General features: G+C 35.8%; 1 protein-coding gene and 1 pseudogene across 1 annotated transcript in view; one reads left to right on the top strand and one right to left on the bottom strand.

Moving 5' to 3' along the window:
- CWC27 (CWC27 spliceosome associated cyclophilin) overlaps window positions 1-19,802 on the top strand; it is a 285,573-nt gene that overhangs the window by 47,363 nt on the left and 218,408 nt on the right. The gene's annotated exons all lie outside the window — the stretch shown is intronic.
- Window positions 11,272-12,004, bottom strand: LOC122734555 (annotated as a pseudogene).

Genomic DNA, 19,802 nt, shown 5'->3' with positions numbered 1-19,802 from the left:
AATAAGTTTCAAAGGAAAGATAGTGTTCTTGTCTCTTCAACTTATTAATTTATCATCTAATGTCTCGCTATTTTTCAGTAATATCAATAATCACGTTTTTGTTTTTTTCAAATATGTTTACTTTATGACAGTTTTAGCTTCTGGAATCTACTTTCGAAAAAAGAAATCTTCTTTTCCCCCCTCCCTAATCTCCAGACATACTTGGTTTCAAAAATGAAAAAGAGGAAAAAAATTGAATTTATGAGAATGGTATAAGGGAGTAAGTCATTTGGCCAATCCAAAATGAATTAAAATAGTGATTGATGCCAGTCAAATAAATTAGCTGTGTGAAATGAGTATGTGTTCCAGATGAGTACATGTGTCACATATTTCTCATTTAGGTATATTCGAAGTGTTCTCTCTTCTTTGCTTATTTTCTTCTTGTTACTATAGTATTGTCTATTTTGAATAGAACAGGTGGGGACCATACTAATTTTCCATCACTTTGGGCAGGGGGCCATACAAAGTATATCTTCACTGATAGTCTGTGGTACTCTTACAATTAGTGAAGAAACATCTGGAAACCATTATAGCTGTTCACTCAGGATGATGTTTAAATCTACAAGTAGATTGAATGGGTATTTACATGATTCAACTGGGGAATGGTATTAACAATGTAATTTTTCAATAAATTTATAGACAATCAAGTTTTCCTCTAATAACTTATCCTCAATAGTTTGGGTTTTTTTTTCCTACTGAAGATTATATAGCAAGTTGGGTATAAAAACCCGTGAGTGACAGATAGCTCTTTCAATTTTGCAACTTTTTTCCTAATTATTCTTAATTCATTGAATAAATCTTTAAAAATGTACTATATGTAAAAGAAGAATTTAGTCACATATTTAAATATCCTTAAGAGACAGGAAATCTTTTCTGTTCATTGCTTTAGGAGGTAATTTGTAGGAAGGGAGGGGAGAGCAAACTTGCATGATATTAGATTTCCTTCAGTATAAAATGTCAGAGCCTTAGTAGTAGATATTTAAATAGATAACTCATTATTAGTTTGGGAATTGCAACTTGTCCTTTTGTAGCCATTTCTGAAAGCACTAAATCTTTGAAAATTCTTAAAACAAAACTATCATTTTTTTATCCTGTAGGTGGAGCTCATCTGCTATAAATTTTTTTAAAAAGTAAATCAATTCCAATTCCTTCCCTGCTTCTTTTATCTTTGTCTTGGATATATAGGTATTTGACAGATACTTTACTGGGCAGCAAGATGTGTCAAGATGCTCTAATGATAGACTAGATAGTAAGAACATATAAAATATTGTGATGGACAAAAACATTATGGGAGCACTTTTTGTCAGTTTCATCATCATTGCCAGTAGAAGTTAACTCCTCTTATGTTTAAAACACTTTCAGAAGTACAGAGAGAAGTAGCTCTTTGATTTCAAGTGAGATTTCAGCAGGTTTTTTCTCACCTGCGACTTCTTTTGTTTTCTCCAAAATCCACTGTAAATCAGAGACTTTTCAACCTTTGGATCATTATATTGGGTAGTAGTCTTGTGATGGCAAAAATCTGAACTCTGGGGTCTTGGATAGCTTCCAATGTGGTTATAATTACATTCTGCTCATAGATGATTTTTTCCCTTTCATTTTCATTTGAATATGGCACTATTTATTTCTTGTTGGGACCAACTCTGTTGGTTGACACTGTTTAATGGAATTTGTATTTTCAACCACATACAGATTATGTTAGACTGACCAACAAGTGCAAAATGACTTACTGGAGTGGTTATTCCAGGAATCTGGAAAGCAGTATTGTTATAAAATATGAGCATTGAAGTAGAGGTTAAGATCTCCTAAGAAATTGGATTGAACCTAAAATTATGAAGCAAGAAATAATAAATAGCCATAAGTAATGTTTTCATACCTCCAGAGGCTTGGATAAGCACCCAGAAATGCTGTTGCTAATTTTAACCTCTTAAGTCTGCCTACTTTGGATGTGAAATATGAGAACAGAGTTTCTTGCAAGACTTCTGGTGCTTTCTCCCCTGTATTTCTAGGCTTTCTCGGAAAAGAGAATAGACTCTCACATGGTGCTTCCTTTTATAGCTCTCCTCACTTCATTATCAGACTTGGGAAGTAAAGATGTGTCTGAAACTACAAACTCTCCGTGATTGTGGAGATTAGGCTAGTTAGGAAAGAAGAGTGAAATCCATAAGCTTTCAAACTAATTTTACTCATTAGAATCATCCCTTCCTTCTCCCAGTTCCTCCCAGACCCCCATGAAAATGTAGAAAAAACAGAATTAAAACTGAAGAAGTGAACTGACCATTCAATTCATAAAACAATTTTTTAAAAGTTCCTAACTATGTATCAGACACTTTTCTATTCAAAGGGAACAAAAGCAAGATAGTCCTTGTCCTCAAGAAGTTTATATTGGACTATGAGAAAATGACACATAAACAGATAAATAAATACAAACCATATACTAAAAGGAACTAGGGGTTCCAAGAGGCAAAGGTGAGAAAGAAGAACATTCCAGGCATGGGGACAGTTTGTGCAATGTTACGGAGGTGGGAGATGGAATGTTGTGTAGGAGGAACAGTAAGTAAGCCAGTTTGGCCAGAAAATAAGAGTATGTGGAGGGGAGTAATGTGTAATTAGTCTGGAAAGATAGGCTGCAGCCAGATTATGAAGGCCATTACATGTCAAACTTTAATCCTAGAGGCAATAGGGAGCTGCTAAAGCTTCTTGAGCAGAGGAGTGTTAGCAATTGATAAGCATTGATTAAGTGTCTTTCTACTACATGCCCAGCACTGTTTTGGGTTTCAGGGTATACAAGACGAAAACAAGACAATTTTTGACATCAAGAAATTTCTATTGGGGGACACACTATATACATACATACAAGCATATAGCGTGTTTGTGTGTGTGTGTGTGTGTGTGTGTGTGTGAGTGAGAGAGAGAGAGAGAGAGAGAGAGAGAGAGAGAGAGAGAGAGAGAATCAAGAAAGGACTTGTGTAGAAGGCAGCACTTGTGCTGAGCTTTGCAAGAAATTAGGGATTTTAAGAGGTGAAAATGAGGAAAGAGCTTCTGAAAAGACATGAAGATGAGCAATGTAATATGTTTGATAACCAGGAGGAAGACCAGTTTAATTGGACCATAAAGTATGTGTTTGAGAGTAATGTATAATAATGTTAGAAAGGAGGTTGGAGCCAGGTTGTGAAGGATTTAAATGTTAAGACAGAGGAGTTGGCATTTTGTCTTAGTGATAAGGAGTTGCTGCTCTTCTTTGAAAAGAGAAGTGACTTGGATCAAACATGTGTTTTAAGAATACCACTTTGGCAATTGTGTGGAGAATGAAGTGGAGAGATTTAAGGTGGAGAGACCAATTAAGAGTCCATTGTCATTAGTTCAGATATGTGCTGATGAGGATATGAATCAAGGTGACTGTGTGAATGGAGAGAAGGGAACATGAGAGGTATTGTGGAGGTGCAGAGACATGGTGATTGAACACCAAGAGAGAATGTAGTTGGAGGAGAGAAGAAAATGCTGGACTAAATAGGAAGCAGTTGTAGTAATCCAGCTGACAGGTGATGAGACTAAACTAGGGTTGTGGTTATGTTATTGAAGAGAAGACTGTTAGTTACAACAGGTGTGGGGGAGATAGAGTTGGCAACTGATGGGATATAATAATAAACTCTTATAGTACTTTAAAGTTTGCAAAGCATTTTACATATATTATCTTTTTGAGTCCTCATTACCCTTTGAGCTAAGTACCGTTATTATTCCCATTTTACATATGAGGATATTGAAATGGAGAGCGGTTAAAGGATTTGAATTTAGGTGTTCCTGACTTCCAAGCCCAGTGTTCTCTCCACTACACACCAGGCTCACCTTTGGATTTGAAGGGTGAGATTGACTGATGAAGAATGACTCAAGTAGAAAAAAGGCCTTAACTTCCTTCGAACTGTTCTCTGAGCATTAGAAAATATATTGATAGTTAAATGATTCAAGCAATTAGTAAAAAGAGAAAATATATACATAATCTACACACTGGGCTATTTGCCTTTGAATAGTGAGAATTGGACTGTTTTTTAATTGAATTTTGAATTAAATTATTTTTGTTTTTAATATGGGGATGGTGTTCCAAACTGCTCTTTTGTTTTCCAGCTTGTTATTTGGCCTTAAAACATAAATATTGTGCAGTACTTTGACCTATTTCTCTTTTGATGAAACTGGTTTGCTAAACTATCATGAGAATTCATTTTAATTTATAATATTTTGCCCTGGGAATTTAACTTAGAATTTGTTCTAGCTTAGGCTTTTAAATAACTGAAGGGTTTTTTTTTTCTTTCAAGAAAATTAAAATAGTAATGAAAAATTCCTGTGTTCTACTGAAAGAAACAGTTCTGTGGGTGACTATTTGCTTAGAAATAGGTTTCTACTATCAGGTTTAGTATTGTTTTCTATGAATATTTATCTTTTAATTAGACCTGCAGAATCTTCCCAAATTGAGTAATAGACATAGTTGGTTTTCATGCCTTTGCTTTTGATGGTTAGTTGTAGGAAGAGGATAAATCACAATATATGTTTATGCTTTTTGTAGGCATCCTGTCAAGCTTTCAGTTTTCTTCCATTTTAGTTTTGACAGCATATTTCTTAAGTGTACACATTTTGTGTAACGTTGCTTCTCTTGCCATGTATCATGTAGTGCTACTTCTTTAGCTGAAGAATCTCAGCCCAATCACAAGCTGAAGACTAATATTCAAGGGTGAGGTGCAGGGGAGAGGGAGGGTTGGCATTTCAAAAGCAAAAAGCTTTAAACTTCATTCGTATTTCTAACAGTGTATATAGAGAGTGAGCAAATATGGTAACAACTTTTTTTGTCATTAATTCTTATATTTCAGATGGAATGTATGAAAATATTCATGGGAAAAAATACCCTGTAAAAATATAGAAGGAATTGTTTTAATTTGTATATAATGTTTATTGAGAAGACAATGTGGCCAAGTGAATAGGGAGTACGCTCTTGAGTCAGAAGCCTTTGGCACAAGTCCCACCTTTGACATATTTTGGCTATATGTTCTAAAGCAAGTCACTTTTTGTCCCCCCAATACTCTTTAGACTATACAACCGAATGGTTGTAGATCTCCATTTTTAATGAGTTTCCCCATTGGAAATTCTGCACACCAGTGGAATTACAGCTCCCCATTCCCACTCTCCTGAAGGCTTATTTGTATATTTTTTGAAATTTTTAATATGCTATTTATCTTAATATGTTTGTTATGAAGATTGAATTGGACATCATATGTAAAATGCTTTCCAAGCCTTAAATTTATGTAATGATTGTTTACAGTAAAATCATACCCTTATAGTATCCACATTAGTGCTAAAAAGGGTTTTTAAAAAATCATTCTGCATTTTAAGTGTAATCTACCCTGAAAGAAGCAGTCATATTTCAGAAATTTAATTCTTTAAAGCGAAAGGCTCATTGTTACTTTACCTTTTGAGTAGTTCCTGGTTTGAGGTATTAGTCTTGGGTTCTTGGTATCCTGTGCAAATTTAATTGTGAATTTTACCTGAAACTAGTTACTGCCTAAAGTGTTTATGCTTGCCTGGGCCCCCCAGTATGTGCAGCTTCTTCTTGTTGACACATAACTGAGATAAGCTGAGGCCAGATACAGGATGTTTATTTTTGGTGTCTCTAGTCTCTCTGCTTCTTTTAACTTCTCTGTAACCTTCCTTCCTTTCTGTCAGGTACCCAGGGCTGTTCTGTTTCCCTCCTTTTTCTGTCAAAACAAGATATGGTTGGGTATCATTTTGTATGCTTTGTCTGAGACTGCACACCTTTGCATTAACTGTTCCAGATGCTTTGCATTTTGCTTTCTGACAGTAATAGATATGTGAAGTAATAGCCAGTCCTTCTGCTTGCCCACAGTGCCACAATATGAGTCTGGTTCTGAAGGCAAAGACCTCATTAAGTGGTTTTAAGGTATTTGGGGAGCTAGATTGGGGGGGAAGGGGGGAAGTGAGTACTTGAGATGTATATTTCCCCAGACCTTTTTATTAAATCTTATCTGCCCTATTCTGTCCCATGTCTTTGGACTTCTAGATGTCAGGGATCCTAACTGGTCTCCTGGCCTCAAGTTTCTCCTGTATCCAATTCATCCTCCATGCAGGTGCCAAAATTATTTTCCTAAAGCACAGGACTGACCGTGTCATTTCCATATTAGTAAACTCCAGTGACTCCACATCACCTCTAGACTCAAAAATGCATTCCTCTGTTGACCTTTTAAAGCCTTTCATAGCATAAAGCAAACCTACTTTTCTAGCCTTTTTATACATTACTCTTCTACCTGCACTTTATAGTCCTGCCAAACTGACCTTGTTTTTGTTCATAAATAATAATAAATAATTCCTGCCTCTGTGTGTGGAATGATCTCTCTTATGAATTCTGCCTGTTAGAAGCCCAAGTTTCCTTCAAAGATCAATTAAGGTATTGCCTTCTACATTAACTCTTAATAGATTGTAGCCAGTTCCTTCCAAACTCAGAACAACCTGAGTTCAACTCCTGCCTTAGATACTCACTAGTTATATGACCCTGGGCAAGTCACTTAATCCTTGCTTATTTCAATTTCTCCGTCTGTAAAATTGTGATAATAATAAGACTTATTTCCCAGCGTTGTTGTAAGGATAAAATGAGAAATAGTCATAAAGCAATGTTGTTACTAGCTATATTATTTTGATCTTTGGTGGGCTTTGGGGGAATTATTTCTTCAATATGTTTTAAAGCAAATAAGCAGATTCTTATAAGATACTTAAAAACATCATCACAGTATATCAAATATACATGTGTATTGCCATCTCAAAATTATTCATTTCATGGCATCTTTTCAGATAACTGGAGGCACTTTGGGATGTTTTGAGATGAATGTGTATTAGGGAAGGGGATCTTGTTCAACATTTTAGCCTAAAAGATATTCTATTTGGTATACTTAGGTGAGGGTTAAAGTTTGTGACTCAAATTTTTTTCCTTTAATTTTTAGTTGTGATTTTATTTATATTTATATCGAATAGTAGAACTTTAAATCACTTTTTATCTTTTCAATCTAATTTTTATAGATTTACAGTTAATTTCAGGAAAAACCATATCTTTTTTTCTGTATCCAGTATATCTGTTCACTAACATGTAATTTAGTTGAATATGCTGTTTAATTTGTCTGCTTCATATTTAGGAATTGACGGAATTCATTTAGCCATTTATTTCAAAACTTACCTAATTTAAACATTCTTGAATTCATTATGTACTGACAAGTGTTCTGGTTTCTACTAAGGTGTCCTTTTTCTGAAACAAAAGCAGTTTTTAAGTGTTATATAAATTTAGGCTGCCAAATCACTTCCTGCAAATGTGTATTTTCAATTTATTCAAGAAATTAAGTAGTTCAGAAGTATAGACCCAAAATGTATGATGTAAGATTTGCTCTTAGTCATGTATTTTATTTTCTTGTGTGTTTAAAGAATGTTTTCTTAGCTTAAAAGACTATGCAGTGATTTCTTCTTGACAACTCCCCATCCACATAGACTTTTTACTATAGTATCTTAATTATTTGTATTTATTAAATTTTATTAGATATGGTCATTAATATAATGGTTGACTGGCAGTAAAAGATATAAAAAATAAGTACTATTGATTTTAGCATAAAACTGGATTACAGGGTTTGGGGAGGGGGGGGGTTGTTGTTGTTTTTTTGTTTGTTTTGTTTTGTTTTTTGCTTAACCTGAAAGTATCTAAGAAGTATTATCCAAGAACAAAGTTTACAGTGTTATGGGTATATAGTTCAACCTTTTGATACTTGGTAAGACTCAGTATAGTTTTAGATAAAGTTTATATGTACTTGTCTAGTCAGCTGGGAAAAAGGATGCTTTGCTAACCACTGAAGGTACATTTCCTGTTATGAAAGGTAAGAATGTGTAATACGCATTATACAATCTGGATTGTTAAGCCAAAAGTTGTGAGCACCCTACCATTTAACTCCTAAATCATTTTTGCCTTTATTTGAATTCATTGGTATTTCATTTAGGGTCCTGAAGCTTCTTTTACAGTTATTTAATATTTATATTTATATGTTTTATCTCCTTAAAGAGATAAACTACTTGACATCAGAGATTTTGTCTTCTCCATCCATAGTATCTAATGAGGACTGTGTACAATTGAACTGAATTTAAGATTTTTAAATATGTTATGGGAAGTATTAATTAATGTGGATGAATTCCCAACCAGAAGAAACTTGGTCTGAATTTCTGAAATGACTCACTTTTAAACTACATTTCCTGCCATTATAGAGCAGGGATTTAGCTCGCTACCAGCCATTTGTTAGTGGAATCGCAGTTGCCTCATTCTAAGGGACCTCCTTTGGTGGCAGTCCCCCAAAACCGTAATTGTCACACCTTGGGGAGAGTGGGGCATGTCAGAAAGAACTAGGGAATGAGCAAGACCTCCTCGCTTGGAATATTCTTGCCATTGCTTGTTTTTGCTCCTTGGAGCTACCATAGCCATTCAGGCATAGGACGCAGACTCCAGAAGTCATATCAAAAGTATGCATTAAGTACCTGCTGTTTCCTTTAAAACAAAAACAAAACAAAGCGAAGAACACAACCCTTGCCCTCCAGCTGCTTGCAGAATATCACTGGGGGAAAAAATAACCAACTTACATTACAAAGATAGAAAACAATACAACTACTAAAAATTGTGTAGAACAAAATATAAGTACTCTATGATCAGCTAAGAGAAAGATCCTGATGGGCCAGAGTAGATAGAGAAGTTTTCATAGAGGAATTGAAACTTAAACTGAGCCCTGAAAGAGTTGTAAAGAGGGGAAGCGTATTGTAAAAAAGAACATGAACAAAACTTGCATGAGAATCAATAGAGAAACTATTTTGAATGGTAGTGAAGTAAGGTTAGATAGGAAAACTAGATCTCGATTATGGAGGGCCTTCCATTCCAGATGGAAAGGTTTGAAGGTAGGGAGAGACAGCAGCTCCAGCTGTGGCACTGACAGCAAGATTGAGGGTTGGCTAACCTCCCAGTGGAGGCAAGGCCTGTGTCTAGACTGTGGTAATAAGTGACAGCCATATTCAGAGTGAGGAAGACTGTCTGTCATCTGTTGCTGAAGCTGTACCACAGCCTCTACACATCGTCTGGATATAGCATTACCAGTCCTGGCCTTCATAGGTGGGTGAGGTCTTTGGTGGTGGCTGCAATGAAAGATCAAGGTAAATAAACAACATCCTCCGTACCACTGAGGATTGTCTCCTTGTGAAGTTCTGCACTTACTTCAGGTTGGGGAGACTGTCGGAATTACCATGAGTTCTGAATTCAGGTTGTCTGAATTGAAGCAGGTTTTTTTTGTTTTGTTTTTTTTTTTAAAGGAAATGGAGTGGGGGTGTTGTAGATTGAATGTCTCAGTCTTCTCTAATGCCAGTGACATTTTACATGTTCAAGTTTAAACATGAATAGGCATCCCCACATGCAGGAAAATTAACTTAGTAAATCCTCAAACATATGACCCCTTTTGAGAGTGTGTAGGGCAGCTTTTTTCAGTGTTTGAGAAATCATTGTATACGTCATTTTCAACCCAGTTTTTCATATGGTAACATAATGCTGCATTTCGGTTTACTTTAGTGACTGTAAAAAATAAACAATAGAGCTTCATGTGATGGTTTGGAAGGAGAAAAAGAAAGGACTCCTTCCATGCCAAGCTGGGCTGTCCCACATGACCTCTTTCTGATCTAGAAAGCCTCTAGATAGGAGTAAGTCTGTTGTTTGGATTTACTACATTGTTTCTCAATATCATTGACTAGGGGCTAGGGATGTTTTAAATGGCTTCCTTTAAATGGCTTTTGGGAGAAAGGGCTTTCTCTATTTCCAAAGTTATCTACGAGTTGAGGACTATCCAAACAACAACAGTAGCACTTAAGTAAGACCTTAAAGTTTTCAAAGTGCTTTACCAATATTATCTTACTTTATTCTTCACAACCACCCTGGAAAGTAGGTGCTATTATTATCCCCATTTAGTAAACGAGGAAAGCAGCAGTTAAGTCAGTGACTTGCCCAGGTCACATAGCTAGTAAGTATGTGAGGGTGGATTCTCATCTGTCAAACGAACTGGAGAAGGAAAGGGCAAACCATTCCAGCATCTTGGCCAAGAAAGCCCCAAATGGGTTCATGAAGAATTAGATATTACTGAAAACAGTTGAAGACTACCACTTCTTGATTCCATTTCCAGCACTCTATCCATTGTGCCATCTCTCTGAATCACTTCTGGATGATCCCCTTTACCTGCCCAAGTGAGCAGGTAAATTGAATTTTCTGCTTTGATTTGGCAACTGTTTTTATTTCCCTAATTGTCATAGAATGATCATATTTTCTCACTTTCAGCCAGTACTTACATAGTTTAAATGTGAAGGCTAAGCGACTACTAGATCTGATCATATGTCCTTCGTTCTCAAAGAGGACCATGACATTGGGCTGATGTCATGACCTGCAATGAATTGGATTAAAGTGATGGAGGGCTGTGCAAAGTCACCAGCCTCACTCTCTCCTCCAGAACCATCTGGGTCCAATGGCAAGATATATATCTGGTTGAGTGGAGATAGCCCTGGATGTTTAAGGCATTTGGGGTCAGTTGACTTGCCTAGTGTCACACAAATAGTAAGTGCCTGAAGTGAGGTTTGAACTTAGGTCCTCCCAACTTCGGGGCCAGTGCTCTATCCACTATGCCACCTATAATGCATACTGAGTAGAGAAAAACAGCTAACAATACTAGGAAGTTTATCTTCATTTCTTTCAGCAGTGCTCTACGTTTTTCTTCAATGAAGTTAAGATCAATTTTGGGTAGTATGTTGAATTCTTATTTATGCAAAATTTATCAATAAAGGTATTCAGAACCAAAGTACTAGCATTTTCATTCTTCTTGGTTAGTGTTCTGTTTGTATACAGTTTAAGTGCACACATGGATTTTAAAAGAAAGCTTTATATTGAAAACCGTGTTTGTTGAATTGTTAACCATCTGGCAGATTTTATAACTATTGTACATTAATTCCATTTAATTTTCAATCAGATTTAGATATATTAGCATTTTTAGTTTGCTTCACTAAATACATAGCTACTATGGACAGACTTAGAAATTTATTTATTTATTTATTTTTGTTTTGAAAAAGATTTTATTAAAGATCTTTACAGAAGAGCTTCGGGCACACCATTCCAGATGTCACAGAGTCCTATTATGCAGTGGACACTGACTGGGGCATAGCGGGTTGCTCTGTCTTCCCACTCTTCTGCTCTGAGATGGGGGTGGTAGGAAGAATCTCATCCTTGGGCTCTACGTTGTTCACATGGTCAGGCAGGGACTTCTTGGGACCAATCTTGCCACTTGGGTCCCAGGGTAACATGATTTTGACTTTAATTCCCAATACACCCTGTCTGAGGAGGACGTGGTGCACAGCTGTGTCGATGTAGTAGTTGACAGGGTCTCCACTGCGGATCATCAGACCATCCACCAACTTCATGGACTAGGCCCTTGGGCCTCTGAGTTTACCAGACACCACCGCCTCACATTCCTTTGCTCCACTCTCCATAGTGAAACAGAGGACACCATAGTAACCTCTACGCACAGCAAGGCTTCCCAGGCGCTTGTAATGTAGGGACTCAGCCTGAGCAATAGCACAGAGACCTCTGGTGGCCACCTTCTCTGCGTACAGCTCTACACTGCCTCCAGGCAAGCTAAACCTCTTCTGCACTACAGCTGTCAGTTCATGAATCTGGCAACCCTTCTCCCCAAGGACATTCTGAGTCCTGGTAGCCAAGATGATGATTTCTGTCCTGGTTGGGGTAACTCGCACCTCTACCTCAAAAATAGCCATCCTCAGCCAGCTCCCTGGTGAGAAACTCATTCAGTTTGGCTTTGAAGATGCCATCAGCAACAAACTTCCTCTTCTTAGGGATCTGCACCACCATCTTGCACCCACAGGAAAACAGACAGAATTTTTTAAAAGGAAAATACTGTATTGCTTTCATTTAGAGATAGATTACTATAATGATAATAACAAAAAATAAGTTATTGCCCATCAGTATAATAGTTAATCAGTATAATATGCTTTTCAAAACTTGTTTTAAATGGTTATTTATAATAAGTGAAACCTCTACTAATTATATTGTTTCTTAGAAATCTCATTGCATTCGTGAGGTTTTTTTTCTTTAATTTTTCCAAGTGCTAGAACAGTTGAAGCATTTTTCCCTATAGTGTACTTGGGATATATGAACCATTGGCCAGTGTTTTTTTCTTTTCTTATTTCAATGGAATACTATGTATGTACATAGTAGAAAACTATTCGTGAATTGAGAAAATTCTACCTATAATCGATAAAAATTAGGACAAAGTAAAATTACTAAAGACCTAATTAGACTTTGCCAACTTTAAAGGCCCCAAACTAGCAACTCTTGGATGGTTCTAAATTTGGAAAATAAATTACAGCTTTATAAATGTCTAGGGAAGGGATGGAATTTACAGTTTTCCTTTGCCATCTACCTTCCTTCTTTTCCTGTCCCTCACCCTGACATACCTGCTTTCCTTTTGTATCTCTGACTCATTAGAATCTGAATCTGAATATAAAAACCCTTAATAGGCCATAATAAAGCAAGGTGAAAAGTGAAAAAGTTAATTGTCTTAGGTAAGGACAAGGTGATTGATCTGTATCTCTAATTAGATTTTTTTTTTTACATAATTGGGGCCCATGAGATGTCTTCCTAGTTGTAGCAAGGGGGCTAGCTAGATGCAGCGTTTTTTAGTATAATGTGATTATTTCAAAATTTTTATTATTAGAGAATTAAATGAAGTAATGCTACATTTCATTCACTATTACCAATTAAATTATCAAAAGTGTTGTTGTTGTTGTTTGTCCTTTATTCTTGAAGAGGACCATGACATTGGGGTGATGTCATGACCTGCAGTGAATTGGATTTAAGGGAGTGAAGGCTGTGCAAAGTCACCAACCTCACTTTCTCCTCCAGAACCATCTGGGTCCAGTGGCAAGATATATATCAGGATGAGTGGAAATGGTCCTGGATGTTTCAGGTAGTTGAGGTTAAGTGACTTGCTCCAGGTCACTTAGCTAGTAAGTGCCTGAGGTTAGATTTGAACTCAGGTCCTCCCAATGTCAGGGCCAGTGCTCTATCTACTGTGCAACCTAGCTTCCCCTAATGAAAGGTGGTATTTAACTGGTGTCCTACAATTTGGTTTGGGTGCCTATTATTTATTTTAGAGGCAGCTGGATAGAGCACTAGACCCAGAGTTAGAAAAACTTGAGTTCAAATTTAGTCTCAGACACTTCGTAGCTGTGTGAATCTGGGCAAGTCAATGAAATTATCTGCTCTGCTTTCCTCCACTATAAAATGGGGATAATAAAAGCACTGCTAGGGGTTGTTGTGAGGATCCAATGAAAGGATATTTGTAAGGGCACTGGAATGTAGTAGGCACCTATACATGTTTATTCCTTTCCCCTGCCCTTCTGGGGGAAGTTTTACAAAAATTAAGTGCATTTCAGTCTTTTTGCACATGTTTTTATATGTTATCATTGCAGTACCTTTAAATTTTTTAAAAAATTTCATCATTACACTGTTCCTTTCCAATATATCTCCCTTTCTTACTCAGTAAACCTTCTCTCATAACAAAGATTTTAAAAAGAGGAAAATGAAGGAGCTCTTCAAAAGTAAGAAACACCTCCACTATATCTGCTAGTTTATATGTTATTCTATAACCCCTAGTCTGCAACCTCTGCAAAGAAGTGAGGGATGTGCATTTTCCTGACTCTTCTCAGCAATCAAACTTAGTCATTATACTTACACAGTATTCAGTTTTGTTTTTATTGTTTTGTTCATTTAGATTATTGTAGTCATTGTATGTATTGTTTTTCCTGATTCTACTTACTTGACTCCACATCAGTTCATAGAAAATGTTTTCCTTGATTCTCAGATTCTCAGAATTCTTTGTATTTTTCATTCTTTATAGCACAATAATATCCCAGTACACTATTTTGTTTAGCTCAATCTATTTGTACTTACTTTGTTTTCTACTCTTTGTGCCACTGAAGGGCTGCTGTGAATATTTTGGTTTATTATGGGAACTGTCTGTATTTTATCTCTTTAGTTATATATCTACTTTGATAATTATATTTAGTTATATATTTACTTTGGTTATATATTCACTTTTTATCTCTGTAGTTACATATCTACTTATATGTGAAGTAATGCTCTGGTCAGATATTCCAGCTTTCGCTGTGAGATTTTACAAACTGACTCTTGATGACCATATTTTGGGTCCTAATTTAGTTAGGAATCAATGCACTCTGATAGTTTGCCACCTTGCCCTTATCTTCTTCCTCTTACCTCTCACTCCCTATAGTTGTTTTTTTTCTTTCCTTTAAAGATGAAAAATTTCTCTGCTTCCTAAATTTGGAGGCTACTCGGGTATTCAAAACAAATTTGCAAATTATGAAGTGGTTCTTACATGGCACCTTTCTGATACTTCAAGAGCAATCTGCCTATAGATGAAACGAATTCAATACTCTTTCTTCATCTATAAAACAGGCTTAGATGAGATCATTTCTGCAGTCAGTTTTAAGTTTTTATTTCTTTAATCTAAAACCTTATTGGATTTAATTCAAAATGCCAAGGCAAAGGTTATGAATGACTGTTTAAGGTAAGATTAAATGAACTGAGGTAGGAAATCTTTTTTTTTCTTTATCACAAGTCAGTAACCTCAGTGGGCCTTAATTTCATTGTTTGTTGAACAAAAGGGCTAGACTAGATGAATTTTATGTCTCCTAGTTCTAAAATTTTATGTTTTTATGCTTTTATACTGTAGGTTAAGAATTGACTTTATATTGTTGAGTTAACAGTGAAATTAGTTATACTCTGAAAATTTTTCCTCTGAATCTCTTGAGAATGGCATGTACAGTATGGTCAATTTATAAAACAGTTTAAATAGTGAAAGAGATCTTCCTGTTTACAGGAAGATAAGGAAATCTGGATCACAGTGAAATCTGGAAATGTCATCAGTTACTCTCTAAGAACGTTTTCTGTGTTGCACAATGTGATTTTCCTTCCTTCTTCATTTCCAAAGGTGTTTGTTCGTATAACTTATTAAATGTAATAGGATTAGCCAATGTAGAATGCTTTCCCATCAACCTACATTCTTCAAAGCAACAATGCAGTTAGCATCTAACCTGATCATAGATTCTTATTAAGTTTATTGAATGAAAAAAATGAATAACTGCATTATTTTTCTTTACAGTTCTTGTTACCTTCTACCTTTCCCCTCCCCCCCCCCACTTAAGTATCTATCTGCTCCCCTAACTTCCTGTCCTCTAGGAAACCTTTATATCACACTAACCTGATATCATGGTACATATGGAGGGATTCAGAATTAATCACCTCAAAAAGAACAAGGACTTTTTATATATGGAGAAATTTACTAGAAATGAGGGTAAACAAATTCACAGGACCCTTAATTCAAAAATGATTATAAGTTTTGTTAACTCAAGAATTGCTATTCTCTCCAGAACTTATAAGTGTGAATGGCTCTTTGGACAAATTTATAAGTCATCCAGTTCACTTGAAACTTTCATGTCTGACTTAACTGACTTTTTAGACAATTTTACTAAGTTCTGGAACTGAAGAATTTCCACTCTAGGATTTTTCTTGAATGATCCATAATGAGTTAGACTTCTCCTGGGTTGCTCTTGACTTTCCTGTTTGATTACTGTATGTGTTCTAGCAAACTCTTAATTATCCAAAAATTGCTTATCTTATGATGAGTTTTTCTTTCAACTTCCTCCCTGTGTTTTAAAGTTCTGTTATCTTCTGTGACATTTTCATTGCTTTGATGTTAACAACAGCAAAGCAACTTAATTTTACTTATTATGAAGCCAGGATATGCTTACATTTTAAAGACTATGGTTGTTTCTGTTGAATTGACCTGAACAAGAGACAAGATGACTGCTAAACCTTTTCCTTCTCCTCCCCTGTCCCTCCCCCCACTTTCAACTTTAGCGGTCTGTGATTCTGTGATCCAAGAAACTAGGAAAGCACTAGAGGATAACAATTAAGATGTCATGGAATGTGACTTAATGTTTAATTCTATAAACTAAAAACTAGAAAGTCTTTTGTAACAACGTACCTGAAATCCATGTGCTTTGCTGGAAGAGAGTGACAACTGGTCAAAGCAAGGAGACTATGTGCCAAATTTACCTTGCTGATACTGTGGACCAGGAGACAAGTAACCTCATTAATTGAGATGAGACTCTACTAAGAGGAGATATGGCAGACTTTGGGTATGGTTCATGTCAAAGGATGGCTTCTATATGAAAAAATTCTTTTTTGGGACAGTGATATTGGGTAATGCTGTAGGCATTGAGAGACTGCAGTACATTTTTGTGGAACTTTATGAAACATAAAAATAGTACTTGTCTGCAAATGTAATTATGTGTAACTGATATACGTGTTCTCTTGGAGAAAAAAAAGGATAAAAAATGGAAATACTAACTTGAACTGTCTCATGTATAACTTGGTTTGGCAAGATGAACTTTTGTTGAAAATTCAGTAATGATTGTACTGCCCCAGAGAAACATTCCATTTTACAAATTTTTCCCTTCCTCCCTCCTTCCTTCCTTTCTATTTCTTTCTCTTTCCTTCCTTTTTGCTTCCATCCTCAAATATCCCCTATTAATAGAAACATGAACAGGAACTCCTGAAGTCTCATGAAATAGCCCGAATGTAAAAATTGAAACAGCCGAGTAGTGTAATAGAAGGAAGACTAGACTGAGAGTCAGGAGGCCTTGTTCCTAGTTTTAACTTTGCCTTCAACTGAGTGACATAAGGCAATTTACAGTCCCTCTTGCTTCACTTTTTAAGATATGAAGAGTAGTGTAGTGAAGAATAAAATATGAAGAGTTGATAATGTAGAAGCAGAGTAGTTAAATTCTTGGTTTCTTTCTTGACTTGATAACTAACTGCCCATTTCTATGACTTTGAGCAGGTCACCTCTGTACCTCAGCTTCATCTTCTGTAAATGATAGATTTAACAATTTAGATTTAGATTTAAATTCCAAGCTTTTCTAGAATATTTCAAGGTATAACCTATTGTAGGTAGCCTCTTTTGAATGATGAATGGATTGAAATACCTCCAAAATAATTACAGTAAGACTTTTTTCTTAGAAAAGCCAATGAAGAAAAAAAACAGAGACAAAAATGGTAGGGTAAATGAGATAAATGATGAATAAAGCAACTGGTATATATATATATGCGATCAGAGACTAATAGATAGGGAGTGAATTTGCCCTTTCCTGTTTACACATGTTTTTCTTTGCCCTATTACACACCTCAACTCCAGTCAGGCCAGCTTTATATGATGTTACCAGATGTTTTATGAGAAGACATGACCATAGTATTAATTTTTTATTATGAACTTAACCATAAAGATCATATATAAGGAGAAAATTCTTAAAACCTTTAGCATTTAATAAAGTTAAAACAAATAGGTTAATACTGAACAAGCAAAAAATGTTTTGTTCTGCCCCCTTCAAAATCTGCGTGAAGTCTTACTTACTCTGTCTTTTGGGTTTGTTTGTTTTTTTGCCTCTTATCTTCCTTTCATTGTAGATACTGTGGATACATTTCTGCTTCTGATAATTTTGGAGAGTATCACTTCATCTGGGTTTTCACATTTCCTTTTATGATTCAAATTGGTTTTACTTAAAAATGTAAATAGCACTAGAATCTCATCGATAGGAGAATTTGTTTAAGTGATGAAGATCATAACCAATCCATGTATGCAATTCTTGTTTATGTTTTCCCAGAAATTTACCTTTAGGGACCTTCCTCACTTTCCTTTGACATTGTGTGGTTGCCAGAAGAGCATTTACAGTGAGATCACCCTACTTCTGTTTTTACTCATAAATTTCTTTGACAATGTGCCCACTTCTCCATAATTCGTTGTAATGTCTTGTCTTTTGCCCAACAGGGTATATAATGATAATGAAGGTTTTATCCATTCAACTGTGCACCATAGTCTGGAAATTGACATTCTTTATCCACTTAGTTTTTCCTTTGTAGAGAGTGAGACCAAGCTTTTTTGAGTGTTTCTATTTTTCTTTTCTTGAAGGCAAGACTTGTTTATTACATTGGTATAGTGAACTCTAAGAAAATTCCCTCTACTAATGCAGATCACCACCTGCTCTGAAATTTAGAATCTTAGAGATGACTTGGGCACTGAAAAGTTAAATGACATAATCGTCCAGGGTCACACAGCCAGTATGTGTCAAAAGCAAGTCTCCTTGTCTCCATCCAGTCGACTTTCTATAAGCAATGCCATGCTGCCTCTTTATTTAAAATTTTATTTAGGAGACTGTAATGTTCCAGGACTAAATGTAATTAATATATCATCCACAAATAGGAATATCTAAAAACCTCACCATGTCTAGGAAGTCTCTCCTTAACTTGGACTCTGCATTGTATCTCTGTCCTCATTGGTGAATACCTTTGGCCAGTGTGTGTGTGTGTGTGTGTGTGTGTGTGTGTGTGTGCGTGCGTGTGTGCACGTGCGTGTGTGTCCCTGTTTTAATCCATAAACCTTTTTTTTTTTTTTTTTGGTGAGGCAATTGGGGTTAAGTGACTTGCCCAGGGTCACACAGCTAGTAAGTGTTAAGTGTCCGAGGCCGGATCTGAACTCAGGTACTCCTGACTCCAGGGCCGGTGCTCTATCCACTGCACCACCTAACTGCCCCAATCCATAAACCTTTAACCCTCAAATGATATTAACAATCAAAGGGTTGTTGAGTAAGTTTATCTCTATAATTTTCAAGGAAGATTGTGTAATTTTGACATATGCACAGGAAATAATCTTGTTGGAGGACAACCCTTAAGGCAACATTTTGCTTTACCAAATCACATGCTTTTTATAGTTAATAAATAATAATCACAGTTGGACATTGTATTTTCTACCTTTTTCAAGGTAAAGATGGATTCTGCTATGGAATATCACTTAAGAAAGCCTTCCCATTCCCTTCTAATACCCTTAGAAAGAATGCACATGATACACATGGAGATTGTTTTCCTAATATTTTTTTATTCATGGGGAAGCAAGCATATGGGTTAGTAGTTAGTATTTTTTAAGTTATCTTACTTAAGTTATAAGGTCAAGTTTTTCCCCCTATTCTTTGGTATCTTGAGACTTGATTTCTCAATGCTGTCACAATTGTGTCTCCTCCAGCATGGACCTTGTCTGTGTATACTCAGTCTAGTTTAGCTGCTTTTCCCATCTTTGGCTTCTTCAGTGTCATTTCCATTTCCTTTATGAGCACATTGAGAACTTTGTTGATGGAATCCATGTGTGGTTATTATGTTGTCCTTGATGGTGAAAAGAAGATATTATTAAATATCTGAGCTGCTTTTTCCATCTTTTGCCTGTGTGTTGTCCTCCTTTCACTTTCATTTTTAAATGGCCTCTCAATTTAGTTTTGCTTATTTGGATTTTTCACCAAGGTTTTTTTTAACTGTAATTTTTTCTCCCTCCATTGCTTCTCAGTACTCAAAATACTTTATTCTCCTTCTTTATAAGCTTTTACAAATAACTTTATATTCTAAAGTTGTTCTTGGACAACATATATCTCCGTTTGCTATTAAGTCAGGTATTTCCTGATTAAGTTGGTTTTTAGGTTCTTTTTGATATCTTCATCATGACAGTTGATTTTTATATCAA

The sequence above is a fragment of the Dromiciops gliroides genome, chromosome 1 (genome assembly GCF_019393635.1).
Source record: "Dromiciops gliroides isolate mDroGli1 chromosome 1, mDroGli1.pri, whole genome shotgun sequence".
NCBI classification, from domain to species: Eukaryota; Metazoa; Chordata; class Mammalia; order Microbiotheria; family Microbiotheriidae; genus Dromiciops; species Dromiciops gliroides.
This window is presented reverse-complemented; position numbering and strand designations above follow the sequence as displayed.